Raw genomic sequence first — 14,756 nt, 5'->3', positions numbered from 1 at the left:
GCTTTCAGAATCTGGTTTTATTGTTTTAATTTGTTGGAGAGAAAATTGCAATTGAAAAAGAAAATCCTTTTTGCGACACAGATAGTTTGTGCACCCTGTTTGTTACTGTATCCATGAGCTGTAAATAGAAAAAAAAAGAACTATGAAATTAAGAGCGTCGTTGTAGTAAAGTTTCATCATTCAATTTTTTTCAAAAAATTCGAAAAAGTACATTAATGTTCTATTATATATTATTATACAACTGACAAAGAAAAGAAGAAGATAAAATACGTAGATGAAATATTATATTTCAGATACATTTATTGTAATAATTCAAAGGATGAATTCTTGCATGATAAAATATTGAATGAAATTCATTTATGATGCTCTCAGAAATATTTTTTTATTGTGTTATTGTTAAGAAAATATTCTGTATAGTATCAAATCTATAGATCTTTTGTTATTCAATTATAAACTAATCTTCTTATGCATCGTATGTATTTATTTGGCTGTTGTTTATTAATTATATTATTTGATCATTGCTATGTTTATATAAGGAGTACTCTATACAAGAAACATATACTCCGTTTTTCCCTTTCTTCTTTAGACCAACTAGACATCACTTTTTTCTATCGGTAGAATAAAGGGTGGTTCATCTGAACGTTCACAAAAGTAAAGTAAGTAAAACTCTGCTGGGACTTTTTTTTTTCTTAACATATTTTATTAAAACTTTCACAAAAAATGAATATTATAAGATGAATTTGACATTCGATTAATAAAATCGACGTAATCTTGCACCATACGTTCATTACGTCCTTATAAATGTCCAACTGCCATCTTGACCGTACTTCTGGACAAATTCCGTAATGCCCTCCTTATCCAAGCTTTCAGGAAACTTGTGATGCTGTAGGGACCTTGATTGGAAACATTGTTCACATCAAAATAGTATATAGGGTTCAATTTTGGCAAGTTAAGAGGTAAGGAACTCGGCAAGACTTCTTAAAATTAACTACTTAAAATAAAGAAAATAGAGCGTTCTTTTGATTGTGTGACAGGGTTTCAAGATCCAAGGTCAATCTTTCATGGTGTTGCAGATCCATCATCACTTTAGTACGTAGAACACAGATTTAGAACTTGGCGTTTACCTTCAGATCTTGCCTGAAGATGAAAGGTGGTATAACGTGACCCACGATGCTAACAACGCCAAGAACCATAACTTGTTGAGGGTACATGGCCTTCATTATACTTGGGACGTTAGAAGGACTATTTACCATCCATTTTTTTGTTTCTCAAGTTATGATTCTGGCACAATCTTTCCCCTATCCCCCAAAAACCCATTTTGGCTGCATGACTGCGAATTGATTTTGTTGGCTCTGCTGTTAGGGGCTTCTTGTCCCTCCCCAGCTCCAGCAACCTCTTTAGACGCTCATTGTGATTCTATTCAATGCTTTTGTTGTCGTCCAAACGCTTTTTAATGTTGTAGAAGGTGGCACAGGTGACCTCAGACTGCTGTTTAATCTCAGATAAGGACAATCCTGAACGAAGCAAAATTGATACTTTTTCGTCTCGTTGTTTTGTAGAAGAGTGATTAAAACAAAAAGTACCATATGATCCATTCTTAAGCAGTTTGATTTTATGAAACAATATGATTAATCAATATACCGGTAGTTGCATAAATACGCGGACAAAATTTTAAACGCTTATATCTCAAGGTTCCGTGACCCGAAATAAAAAAATTTCAGCACAAGTAACTCGGTAAATCTTTTAGCTTTGTTTTTGTTTTTCTTACTCGTATCAAACAAAGTCGTTTACGATGAATGAAGAGGCCAAACGTCATATGGCTGCCACTCTCCTCCTCGCTGGTAGGTCTGTCAAGGAGATAATCAAGGACACTGGACTATCTAGGACTACTGTGTTCAAACTCCAGAAGCTTGTCAAGGAGGGAAAAGATCTGAAAGAGGGTGTTCGGACCGGCAGACCACGGTAAATTAATGTGGATGAGGTGAAGGAGGCCTTCACAAAAACATTTGACCACCTCAATCACCTGATTTGAATCCCCGTGACTAAAGTGTGTAGTTGCAAATTGAGAAGAATGCCTGTGCTACCCACCGCCCGAATTTAGACTCATTGAAGGCCAGCGTCGATGAGCAATGGGCAGCCATGAAAGACCATTACATCATCAATGAGTGCAAGGCCTTCTGCGGGCGCTTGGAGGGTGTCATAACAGCTGATGGCGGTTATATTCAGTAATTATATTAAGTTTTATACCAGAACAAATTCTTTATTATATAATTCTCAAAAAAAATTCGTCAGACGAATTTTATTACACATTTAATTATTTGCCACAAATAGTCCGCGTATTTATGTAACTACCGGTAAAACATGGTTTGAAAATATCTGAGATTCACAAATAGATGGCACTTATTTTTAGTTCATCTCATTTTCAATCAGCACCAACCTTCCTGAGAGAGCTATCAAACATTACAATCTGTTCTTTAGTTTGTGAGTTATTGTGCTACTAAGTATGATGCTATTTGGGTCAAAAACGATTTCGTGTTTTAATTTTTCAATACTTCGTGATAAGAAAAATGTTGTTCTAGCGAAGCAATGGTTTGAAAAGTGTTATGGTGTCGACTTCGCTCAAAAACATGTTTTCTTAGTTAAGGCTTGGACTTTTCAGCCCATCTGCTACCAATTCAACAGATTAGCAAAACTAATGTATAATTAATTTCTTTGCAAGTGGTATAGCTATCGACTTCGAATAATTAAATAATGAGTCGAGTCGAGTTTGTATTTTTGAGAGATGTCTTTTTTGTTCTGTTGTGTTATTATGTGAATATCTTTCGAGCAGTAGAAAAAAAAAATAACTTTGTAACTTTTTTTTATATCAAACATTGCAAGTATATACTTTTACCAAACAAAGTTGAAACGTACATTTTTCGAATAATTATAGGACTTGTGCTCAACTTTAATATGAAACTTGTTTATTGTATATACGTTTATTTGGTACAGAAAAATGATTACAGGTTTTACCTTTCCTCTCTTGCTTTTCATATCAGATACTGCTAATCATACTACAAAAAAAAATATCTTTTGAATTCTAACAAAGTTTCAAACCAATAACTCTGTCCTTAATCTAACAATAAGTAAAATTCAATAAATTTTCTAGTTAACAAATCTAAATCTTCTTACTTACTTTATAAAATCTATTACAAATCTATTTTTATGAAACTTTGCAGGAAGGTTATAAATATTTAAACAGTACATCCCAAAATAAAAAAGAGAGATCAACGTCACCCATAAAGTAATTTTTGTTACGCAATTTTTGCAAGGAATTTTCTTATGTGGATGGTTGACTTCTTTCCTTTTCAAAAGTTGCTCAAATCTTTAAAAAGGATATAAATATTCCAGAAATGTAAATGAAAAATTCTCCTAAAACAGATTTGATATGCAACAACTATTATTTTGTAAATGTTCCTTTAATTGGTTAGATGGAATTCCACTGATTAAGTATACCTAAAAATTATAGTACTACATGTACTCTATCGAAACTAAGAATCTTCTCGTAAAATCCATATACATAAAGTATATTTCTTTCTCCCGGAATCGTCTGGGCGCGAACGTTCACACATTAAATTCAAGGGAATAACTTCTCCTGAGCCCGTAGAAACTAATTATAGACTCGTGATCAACTTGTCAACTACTACTAGAATGGAGAATATTTTTGAACAAGTGAAACCTTTTTGACATGTAATATTATACAACTGTACCAGGTGATTAAATAAAAAGTATACACTCTGAAATTCGTGCCTGGTAGATAAACTGAGGGTCTGATAAAAATATGTTTACCATAAATCCGCTATATAAATCTTTTTATTATAGCTTTTATCATGAGTTAAAGAAATATAAAAATAGAAACAAAGTTGTAGAAGATATTGGCATTGCTTGTGCGCAGATGTCCGCGTTGTAATATTCCAAATCAGTTAAATGTTTTACCTGGAATACTATTTATTGAGTCAAATAGCTAATTGGTGGAGAAAGATCTCCACCAAAAGCTCAAATTTGGTCAGAAGTAGAAAATCGGATCAGAAGGCTGAAAAGTACAATTAGGACGAACCAATTTATATTTTACGACAATTTATATAACTATAAACACGATATATACGGTTTCTGAGGAAAAATTTTCCAATCGATTCAATCACATTAAAATACATTGTGTGAGTAAGATGTTCCATGAATTTTTTTAACCCATATGATTAAATCAAAAATTAGCTTTGTTTTTATCCAGTTTGGGAACAAAATGCATCGTGTATCCAACTTGCTTGACGCACATTTAGCCCAAAAATACATTGTTGTAATCGGTGGGGTAAATGTGAGGGACGTCTGCAATATCCAGCATGATAAGACCACTAACAAGGGGAACTTTACAGCTCCAAGAAGTTGAGTTCTGCACCCAAAACTGTGTTAATTTCTGACCCTAGGACATGTGGCCTCTTAATCCTCGAATTTGAACTCCTTTGATTTCTTTTGTTGGGGTGCCATCGAGATTATCATAAATGCAACTTAAAACCAAAAGGTGGATGATCTGAAGTCACCATCTCCAAGCTATGGCCTAACTACATTTAGGAAAAAATTGTAAAAGCCAATAACAGCTTCAATCACCGTATTGATGCTTTAATTGCTTCAAATGGAGGTTATATCCAATAAGATAGAACCCTTTTGACTTACCAACAACTTTTGTAACTATATTTTATCAAATCAGTTAATAATTTTGAGCCTAAAAGTTTTGACTTTGTTCACCAGAAATGTATGCTTCCACATCCTGTAATTAGGCAACTTGTGGTATACCTTCAGTCTCCGAGTAGAGGTTGTTATAAAAATAATAGTGTAGGATATTTTCAGCATTTATTAAATAAATAAGAGTCAATATTTGTATAACAAGTGAAAAGTTATTTGCAGGTAATAAGTTATTGTGTATAAGTGTACGTATACTTTTTTGTAACACCCCATACAATTATACAAGTTTCACTTAGAAAAAAAGATATAATACAAAATGACGTCAAACCTATTCATTAAAAAATAATAATAAATTTAGTAATATTTGCTGAAATCTCTATTTTTAATACATCGCTTTTATAAACATAAATTAACTTTGCGTCTCTTTGACGTTTATGTCATTAATTTCATTTTGAACTTAATCAATTTATAAACTATTAAAAAAAGACAAATCTAAACATTACATTGTGCACAAGCTATCTATGACGCCACATTGGCGTGCTCTCTTGGGAAAATATGGGAACTTAAGCAGATGATTTTTCTATAAGATAGATTGTTCAAACTTGCATCAGTTGAAAAAAATTGGAATCAATTGACGAATTTGTTGTCCCAAATATTTGGAAAATGCACAGAGCCCTCGTGGAAATCTGTGCCGGTCGCGACAACATAACAATTATTTGAACTCTGGGACTCAGTGATACGTTAGTTAGGAGGGAATTTGAGGGATATAAAGATGATTTTGAAGCAACAGCAATGTGGGCTGAGGTTAGAGATCGAATTGACTCTGTCCAGACGCCAGAATTGGCGTCTCCTCATGTGTTCCTGCATGACCTCAGGGTTAACACTGATGCCTACCTTAACATGTTAGAGACTGATGGTTGCCAATGGGAGGTCTAATATGTGGTAGCAAGACTAGGCTCCCTCCCACACCTAAAAAAAAAAAAGTCTCAATTGCCTCAAGATAATTTTGACGACTTCATCTCACCATACTTTTGTCCTCCAAACTCACAGGATCTGAATCTGACGGATTTTTTTGTGTGGTGCACGCTCGAATGACAAACCAAACTAACCACCTGTAATACCATATATGAATTTATCAGTTGGATAAGAAGGAATTTTAGGATTTACCAGGGCAGCAAGTTGCAAAGTCCAGCTTCTGCTCTTTGGCTATGTGTAGATACTGTAATTGAGGCTGAAGGTGATTTTGTTGGATAAAATAAATCAGAATCCATCAAGCTTTCATAATCGAATTTTATGATTTCAACACTGATAACTGATTGTTTACAAAACAGACGGGTTGTGCCCTCTGTAAATTCATCCACTAAATCGTGTGTGTTGATTGAATAATTAAAGTTCCTAAGCATTACATACACTTTCATTAATTCACATGGCAATATCTAACGTTACTAAATTATAGACTTGCAAATACTTGTTTTTGTCAGGGTAATGGATAATTATATTCAATTAGCCAGCTTTTGTTTACACATCACTTTAAATTCATTAGACTATCATACAAAAATAAACTAATGTTTATTTTCTTAATTGCATAAATTTTTTATAGATCCACATTTGTATTTAACATTAATTCCTTCATTATAAATTCAATTTGCGAAAAAATTCAAACAATTTACACTCTTTTTTGTAAAGCCCTAAATTTCTAAGAAAAAAATTATGTTTACAGCGTATTTACTTACATCACAGACTGCATAATAAACTGAAAGTAATGTCACGTGTTGAGAATATTGGTAATAAAGTAATTATACAAAATTGTAAAATCAAAAAAAAAAGTTTATGGAAATTTCTTCTAATGGGTTTAAACTACAAAAAAAAAAGAAGCTAAATCGTTCAAAAGAACAATGACTTTTTCCTTATATAATTTGATAGTGTATTTCTCAAAAATAGCCTACATTTAGAATGAGAGTATTATTCTGAGATCGTTATAACTGTTACTATTTCACTTCAAATTTTGGTATGGACTCATTTTGTAGTAAAGTTATGTGTACAAAAAACTAAAAAAAATATGTCTCATGCAATGTTGTTATTTTTTTTTTGTGCATAACATAACATTCGGTAACACCAAAATATCGCATATAGATACATTTTTATATGTAGAATGCGCTCTGGAAAAATCTTTGCTTTAACTCAAGTTTTGTTGGATGGATACCCAGCTGTTTGTAGATGATGAACATCTATTTCATGTATTTGGACTTCAAAGACAATTCTTAGGTTTGATTGAGTAATTGTAATTCGTGTTGTGTCAGTCCTTATCTATTTTTTCTAGTCCAGCCCATTCGTAGGATCGGTCATTAAGACTGAAAGTCCTTCGGAATGCCAGTACAAAAACTCTTTATACTAAGAATAAATAAAATAATCAAAGACTAAACTTTATATTTTTTTAGGACTGATAAGCAGAACCGAACTAAAGTGGAGCGAAACTGAGCTTGGAGAGACTACGTCTGTCTTTTAGTCCTAAGGTTCTAGCTATCTTATAGCAATTTTTCACTCATAACTAAGATCGAATAATATAAAAACGAAGAAAAAAATATATCATAGCTATAAAGTATCAGAATAAGTTTTACCCACACATCTCTTACTTTAAACTACAACTTTCTTGCCTCTTGAAATAGGTTATTTTGAACAGCTCAAGAAACGACGTTAGTAACTACGCCATTTTTCATTTATTTTTCAACATAGTCTCCTTGTAATTCCACGAACTTCTTCCAGCCATGCTCCACCTTTGTAACCCGTCAAAATAGTACTCGGCCTTTTTCTCTGCAAAATAATTGTCTTCGAGACATTTTTTTTTTTTTTGGGATCAATTACTCCGAGTTGTATTGAGTTAGACGTATCAAATTTTTACATAAAAAGGTTTTTATTTGTTTCCTAGTGTTTGAGTTTATTTAAATGTCACACTTTCAAAAACAAATATATAATGACAGCTCAATTCTCGATTTTGTACATTTTCATAAGAACACTCACATCAGGTCTCTCAAAATACTGTGACGTAACAATTGCACGTCCAAAATGGCTGAAACTTTAGTTAGTAACTGTCAACAGATATCAAATATCTGAATATCTGAAGATATGAATACCTATTATTTACGAGTACTGCCATCCTCATCGTTGAGGTAAAAAGCTTTTCAGAGCACCCTAATAGCTCGAAGTTGGTCAAAAATGAAAAGGAAAAAAAGAGTAACTCTCTCATTAAGGGAGTTCATCTAAAACTCTACAATTGTAACAATTTAAGCACCAATTTTTTTCCTCTGTTTGTTTAAGCTTAAATATATTTTAATTTAATTCCTTGGCTATTAAAATTTGCATTTATATGTTTAAATATAAAAATCAGTTACAAGTATGTCCTCTTAGACGTTATTTGTGATATTTTTATTATTATTGGCTATGTTATTTGCCAAAAAATAATGTTCACACTTATTTCTAACGTACATATAAGACGTGTGCTACAGTAAGGCAATACATATTATCGACTAGGTTTTACGCATTATGTTTTGAAAGCCTAGCATTAAAATTTTAATTTGTATGCTTGTATTTAATTGATTATATTTTTCAAAGCTTACTCTTGTAACATCTGATTTATAATATTTTGTCTAAATGCCATGTGCATATATAGACCAGGTAATTTGCAACAATCAGATTATGATGATGGGGAAAGGATTTGAAGGAGTTAAATTAAGAGTAAAATATGTTACACCTGGGAATCTGCTAAAGAGTTACTATATCATTTACTCAGAGGAGTAGTATATTTCCATGATGTACTTGTATCCGTATGAAACTGATGAACAAATGTATGACATCATTAAAGGATAATTCACCATTTACTAGAGATTTGTTTACAAGCCGGGTGTAACGGAAAAAATAATTCTCTAGATTTATCAAGAACAACAGCTAGTACTAAATGAATAAATTAAAATAGATAATTTTTACATACAGTTGGGGTAAGATGATTGTACTATTTTTGATAGGAACATTTAAATCAACATAGTCTAAAACAATAAGTATTTTTGTATTATGGTAATACGATTCTGTATGAAAATTTTCTACTTCTGCGGACACCCTAGCCTCTATTCTGGGTCGAAAGGCATTGCGCACCTTGATGACGTAGTCATTTGATATATTAACCACCACCTTCTCAACGTAGACATTCAGAGAATCAACATTTGCAAGTCTTGCATGCTACGAAGCCCCATATTTAATAAGGTATGTGTGTAAAGAAAACAACAAATAAACTGATTACAAAAGGAAAAACAGTTTTAGGCTGTTTTTTTTTTTTGTTCATTAATGAGTTAGCATCTGCCTCTAAATGAAGAACGCTTGTCTTCCTTTAGTTTAAATTGATTTAAAAATGCAAAATAATATAAATATTATGAATTTAAATATAATTGTAATACTTTTCCTTTACTAAAGCTACTTTAAATGGTGAAGTTGCGTTTATCACATTAATTCATTTTCTCCCGCCAAAAATCATAAAACAGACAGTAGATATTAACATGAGTCTTAGTTCAGTAATACAAGCTCCTGCCTTCTCCTTCACTCTTAAATAAATCCATCTTTACCCATAGTCCAGTGGCATGTAGTCGAGTGATGATGGGAGGGGGGCCTACAAATTTGGAGGACGTAAATCTGTGAGGTTTTCCTTGCACTAAATTGTAGTTCTTATAGCGATATGTCCAGATGCTGAGTCTTACTTCCTACTTTAATAGCACTTTTGTATAGATTGAATCTAACAAGGGCTTCACAACTCTTTCATTGTCTCCTTTTTGCGTGGGTTTAATTTCAAAGGACACACTAGTCAAGAAGTCTTCAGTGACAAATTTATTGTTTTTTTCCACTTCTGTCTTACTGGACAAGTCAACCAGTCAATTCACAATGTCTGCATCCTCTTTTACAGAGTGATGGCCCCCTTACAAGTTCTGCAATATGTTGCCTTTTTGCATTCATTGTTGTTGTTTGTTGACGTATCGCAGCAAATTATACAGCGTATGAATACCAATAAATTTCAAAATATTTCATTTAATACCCCAACATTGATTACACGTAATAATAACTTTATAGAGCAATAATTGGCGCATTACGATTTGCTTACGCAAACAGTAAGTATATGAAAGAAACAAAGTTTTTACTTAAAAGCCTTTATTGGCTGCTTGAACTGCCTTATATTTTTTACGGAAGCTCTTGCAGACGGCCTTTGTATACCCCTTGGACATCAGTAACCAGTACTCACTGGCTGTGTTCTGCAATGTATCAATGCTTAAGTGGTGAAATCTACAGGCTTACCAATTTAAAACCAGAAAGTATAAACCAGAAGGTTGAGATCCGGGTTGTTAGGGGACAACATAAACTTTTTTTCACATTTTTAATTCTACAAAAAGGCAAATTGTCCTCGAATAACCTCGGGGTATGTAACCTGGGGTATTGTCCTGATGCAAAACCTTCCATTTTTTGTATGCTTATGACATTCTAGAAATATTGATGTTACCTGATTTTGCTTGCATATTCTTCAACTGGACATGCTTACCAGTTTCCTTCACAATGTCATGGTCAATTTAGGCTTCCTTCCTGAGCCATGATGTCTAGCCATGTCTTTATCGGCTTCCATCATCCTTTCAACATTGTAAACGGTCGCACTGGTTGTTCCTATCCGTCTGGGGATCTCTGAAGGATAATTGTTTTAATGCAGATTGATTGATCTCATTCTTTGATTTTACGATTATTTTATTAAATATATATGTCTCATCTTTGATTAATATTGCTGACGTTTTAAGAAAAAAATCAAACTTCATAATTGCTTTTTCATGTTTATTATTTGTTACACTCGGTATTAGCTCAAATATCGCCCTTTGCAAATGTGAAATATTAGTTAATAACATTTACACATTTATCAGTAGCGATTTACAAGCAACATTTAATGATCTATGACTTAAAATAGATTCAAAATTCATATTTAGTTTTACTTCTTACACAATAAAATATAAACTTTGTGTTCAATTTATGTACAAGTTGTAACTTGAAAGAGTAGACTGTACATGTACAATCTTTACGTATAATTACAAAATTTGTCATTCCAATTACCAACTGTTTGTATTATTTCATTTTATTCTTTTGAAATTACACTGTATTTAAAAGTAATATCGTTATTAACATATTGACCGCCCAAGTAATATTATTTTTATTGTATTATCCTCATCCGATGTGTTCAAAATTTTTCATCTCATTTTTTGGCTGTAGCTGGCAAAATTCACTATAAGAAGTTACAATTCTTTTTCTCCCATAAAACATATATCATGCACCTGAAGTTAACACGGGTATTATTTCAAAAATACTTTAAGTTCCGCTTCTGCCTTCTTTTTGCGCTCTACAAAAAAAAAACCATCCTTAGTTATAGAGTAATATTCAACGTTCTAGCTGATAAAAAATGTAACTACTAAATACTTTGTTGAAATATTAATCACATGGTCTTCGTTTCACCATTAAGATTAACGCCCGGTTTTATTTATAATCTATTCCTTTTTTTACTATCAAACAGTAACTCATGTTTTTGTTTATTGCTTTAAAATGAGCTACCTTGATGAAGTACAATATATACTATAAAGCTTCGCCATATATTTGATGGAAAATATATGATATTTTCAGAATGGCTCGTCATGAGATAACATGTATGTCGATCATTCTGTCATATTGGAGAAACTCAGGTTTATGTGGAATATCTGATCAATATACCATAATGTCTTAATTCATTACAGATAAATGTGAGTTATTCTAGATTCGTGGAAATGCGTGCAGTTGTAAGTCTGTAATGATAGAATTGTACAATTTGCTTCTACAAGTTTTTATATTGGAGTTGTAATGTGCACAAGCTAACTGTAGAACTGCACCTTTAAACATTTATTGATTTTGAATATTCATTTTGTTTTAATAATATATCTGAAAATACTAATTAAAAGTTTATTCATCTATACTTTCAGATTAAAAATAGTCACACAAGAATAGAATCAATACTTATATTGATAAAGCAAAGTTTGTTTGTATGTATCATTGCCAAAGCCTCATTTTAAGTATAAAACAAATAAACTTTCTTTTGCGGGGGCTAGAAGGGCTGTAGTCTCCCCACTTTGGGACGCCCTTGCTGATATATTTCATATTGAAAAGGTTTTGTTGATCAGTTCTCAATGTTGTGGATTTCAAAATATCCCCTAACACTTCCCTCTCCCCTCATCCTACACAGTCGATCCATCGGGAACCCCTTCCAACTAGACATCATAAATGTATGAACCCATGTAGCAATGAGCATGTGTATCTAAAGCTCAACGCATCATAGTAGCGAGAGAACATATTTATATTATTAAAGGAAAGTATTTCTGTTTTTGGTCTGTTTGTTTACGCCTAATAACTCCAAAACAATTTGTGAACTCTTGCTAGTATATGTACTAGAAAATGATATTGATGGAAACATATGCAATCTACATGGTATCTTGCAATCTTTCTTACAAAAAGAAACTTATAAAACAACTAAAATCAGAAGTATTTGTAGGGAAGAGGGCTGCCCAAATAATTTAATGGTGATGTTGCAGGGGTGTGAGGAAGATTTTTTTGTGTGAAGGGGTGGCGTATTAATTAGTTTTTTCTACAGATTCTATTTATTTTTTGATGACACGTCGAACATAATTATCGCCGTAATAATTTTATTCACTTTGATAATTTTTTGTGTTCTGTATGAATGGAGTTAAAGGTTGTACAAATGAAAATTTGTATATGTGTATACCTCCATTTTGGGAAATTATTTTTATTTGTTTATTATTCAATTTTGTACATAGACTTGGGTAAATTATATTCATTATATGTAATTTATTGATGTCAGACAAATTACTTTTGTCGATTTGTAAGCTGTTAAATGTACATTACCCCCCGTGATGTCTGTATAGTATAGTCATATACAGTTATATACGTAAGTATGTCGGTACATACAGCAAAAAAATAAAATTGACTAACAAAAAAAATTGCTATGATCAAATAATATTAAATAGTCTAATTAAAAAAACAAAAAACATATTAAAATGTAATGAAAACTGTTCTTCAAGTTGCTGTGTGTATCAAAAGGTATGTAATCCCGAACGGTGAAAAAAAATTGTTCTCAAACCGAACCACAAAACTATCTATAACAAAATAACCTTTTATGGAAATTGTAATGAAATAAAAATGCGAAAAATTGACCCAAAAGTGATTCCCACATGAACAACAGAGTTACACTTTTCCTCCATGATGAATTTTAACCTATTATCTGATATTGTAACTGCACTAATATAAATTTCGAATCCCTTTCGAATGTTGACCAATATAATTAGTTTTATTTAAACTATCTTGTTGTGAATGAAATGGATTGAATGAGGAGTCGATATGTAGCTTTATTATATAAAATACATGAGTGCGAGTGAGCCTCTAGAAGACCACAAATTATCAACATTTAAATAAAAAAAGTGCCAAATAGGGAAATCCCATCATATCTTTTCATATAAATACTCTATTAGGTTTAACCAAAAAAAAAATACTCCACACGAATTAAAAGAGACAATGGAATGAAAACAATCGTGCAACTAGTCTTGTATCGATCCTTATTTAGAACTGAAAATTGCAGTCCCGTCCAGTTTAGTCTTTGTACAATCCGATTAAGTCCTAAGAAGTTTGGGCCTTGATGACGTCACTTGACTTTATTTCCTTTTTTATGAATCTGTTATAATAATAATACGGAATAAATAAGGATCGTCACAAAACTATTTGTAATTAATGTCTTAACAAATAAAAAAACCTCTTTGTTTTACTAATAATTATTCTATAAAATTAATAGATAAATGAAAAAAAAAAGTTATTTTTGTTGATCATTACTAGGGATATAAAAATTGTCGAAATTCTCGTTAGTGTAAATTAAAAAAAACGTACAGAGGGCCTGGACATGTACTTAAATGACTTTGATGATAATTTAGGATATTTGGCAATCCATTTTTTCAGTTTGACTAACAGTATTGTTATTTTTCTTTCTTTTCGTAGAGTTTTGTTCAAATGGCTTGAAAAATGATTTTACAACAAGAAAATCTGGAAATCTTTGCCATTATCCCTTAATATCGACACGGTAGACTAACTTTACAGCCGTAGGAATTACTGGTACATAATAAAAGTAAAAAAGGACTGGTCACAGAAAAACCTCTATCATGGTCTTTGATATCATATGCAGTGACGGGAAGAGAACGCCCTTACTTGTTCAAACAAGGGTAGTCTGTCGATACAAAGGTCTATTACAAACTGCTCAGGTACTACCTATGTCTTTCCTGGTTGACGGCTAATTATCCTAATTGTGATTATTTGTTGCAGTAAGATGGAACTCCTTGTCACAAAGTAAAGAAGAAAAGAGCCTGTCTCATGTACAAATATGCAAATTGTAAACCTCCATCATCTCCCAACTTCAAGCCTCTGGACTATTATTGGTGGAACACTGCGGAGAGCAAGTCTAAAAACAAAATCGTTGACTCTCTCAAGTCATCCATCAGGGTGGCATGGGATTTCCTGTCCATGGAAGATATTACCTCAGGTTACTTCTCATTTCGGTGACGTGTCAAGGCTGAGGAAAAATACTTTTTATACTTCAAATAGTATTTATAGAACTCTTAGTTTACCTATTTTTAATTCAAAAGTAAGATAAATCATTAAACAATTCCTTGAACTTTTGTAAGTTTATTTCTGGTCACCTTTTACTATGTTCCCAATCTATAGCATATTACTGGACAATTAATAATTTATCTCTATTTGTAAATTGAAAAAGTACTAACGAGCAAGTCAAACTATAATTTTGATACTTATAGGTATCTCTGTCAGCAGATATATCGTCTATCAAAGTTGCCAAGATATACTTTTCTTCTTGATTTATACTTATGAGGATTTATACCATTTTAGTTTCATGTCTACTCGTTACATCATTGATTTAATTCAATTATCTC

General features: G+C 32.1%; 1 protein-coding gene across 2 annotated transcripts in view; it reads left to right on the top strand.

Annotated features, from left to right (window-relative positions):
- Positions 1 to 14,525, top strand: part of LOC121129810 (uncharacterized) — a 95,616-nt gene extending 81,091 nt beyond the window's left edge. Inside the window, exons 6-8 of one of the 2 annotated variants that reach the window (XR_011783641.1) lie at positions 587 to 656; positions 13,815 to 14,072; positions 14,134 to 14,525. The gene's annotated coding sequence lies outside the window, so the exon portion shown is untranslated. Of the gene's footprint in view, position 1; positions 657 to 13,814; positions 14,073 to 14,133 lie in introns of those variants that run through there. The other variant, XR_011783640.1, reaches the window with a different exon arrangement.
- Positions 14,526 to 14,756: the final 231 nt, after the last annotated feature.

Source organism: Lepeophtheirus salmonis, chromosome 14, assembly GCF_016086655.4.
Source record: "Lepeophtheirus salmonis chromosome 14, UVic_Lsal_1.4, whole genome shotgun sequence".
Taxonomy (NCBI): domain Eukaryota; kingdom Metazoa; phylum Arthropoda; class Copepoda; order Siphonostomatoida; family Caligidae; genus Lepeophtheirus; species Lepeophtheirus salmonis.
This window is presented reverse-complemented; position numbering and strand designations above follow the sequence as displayed.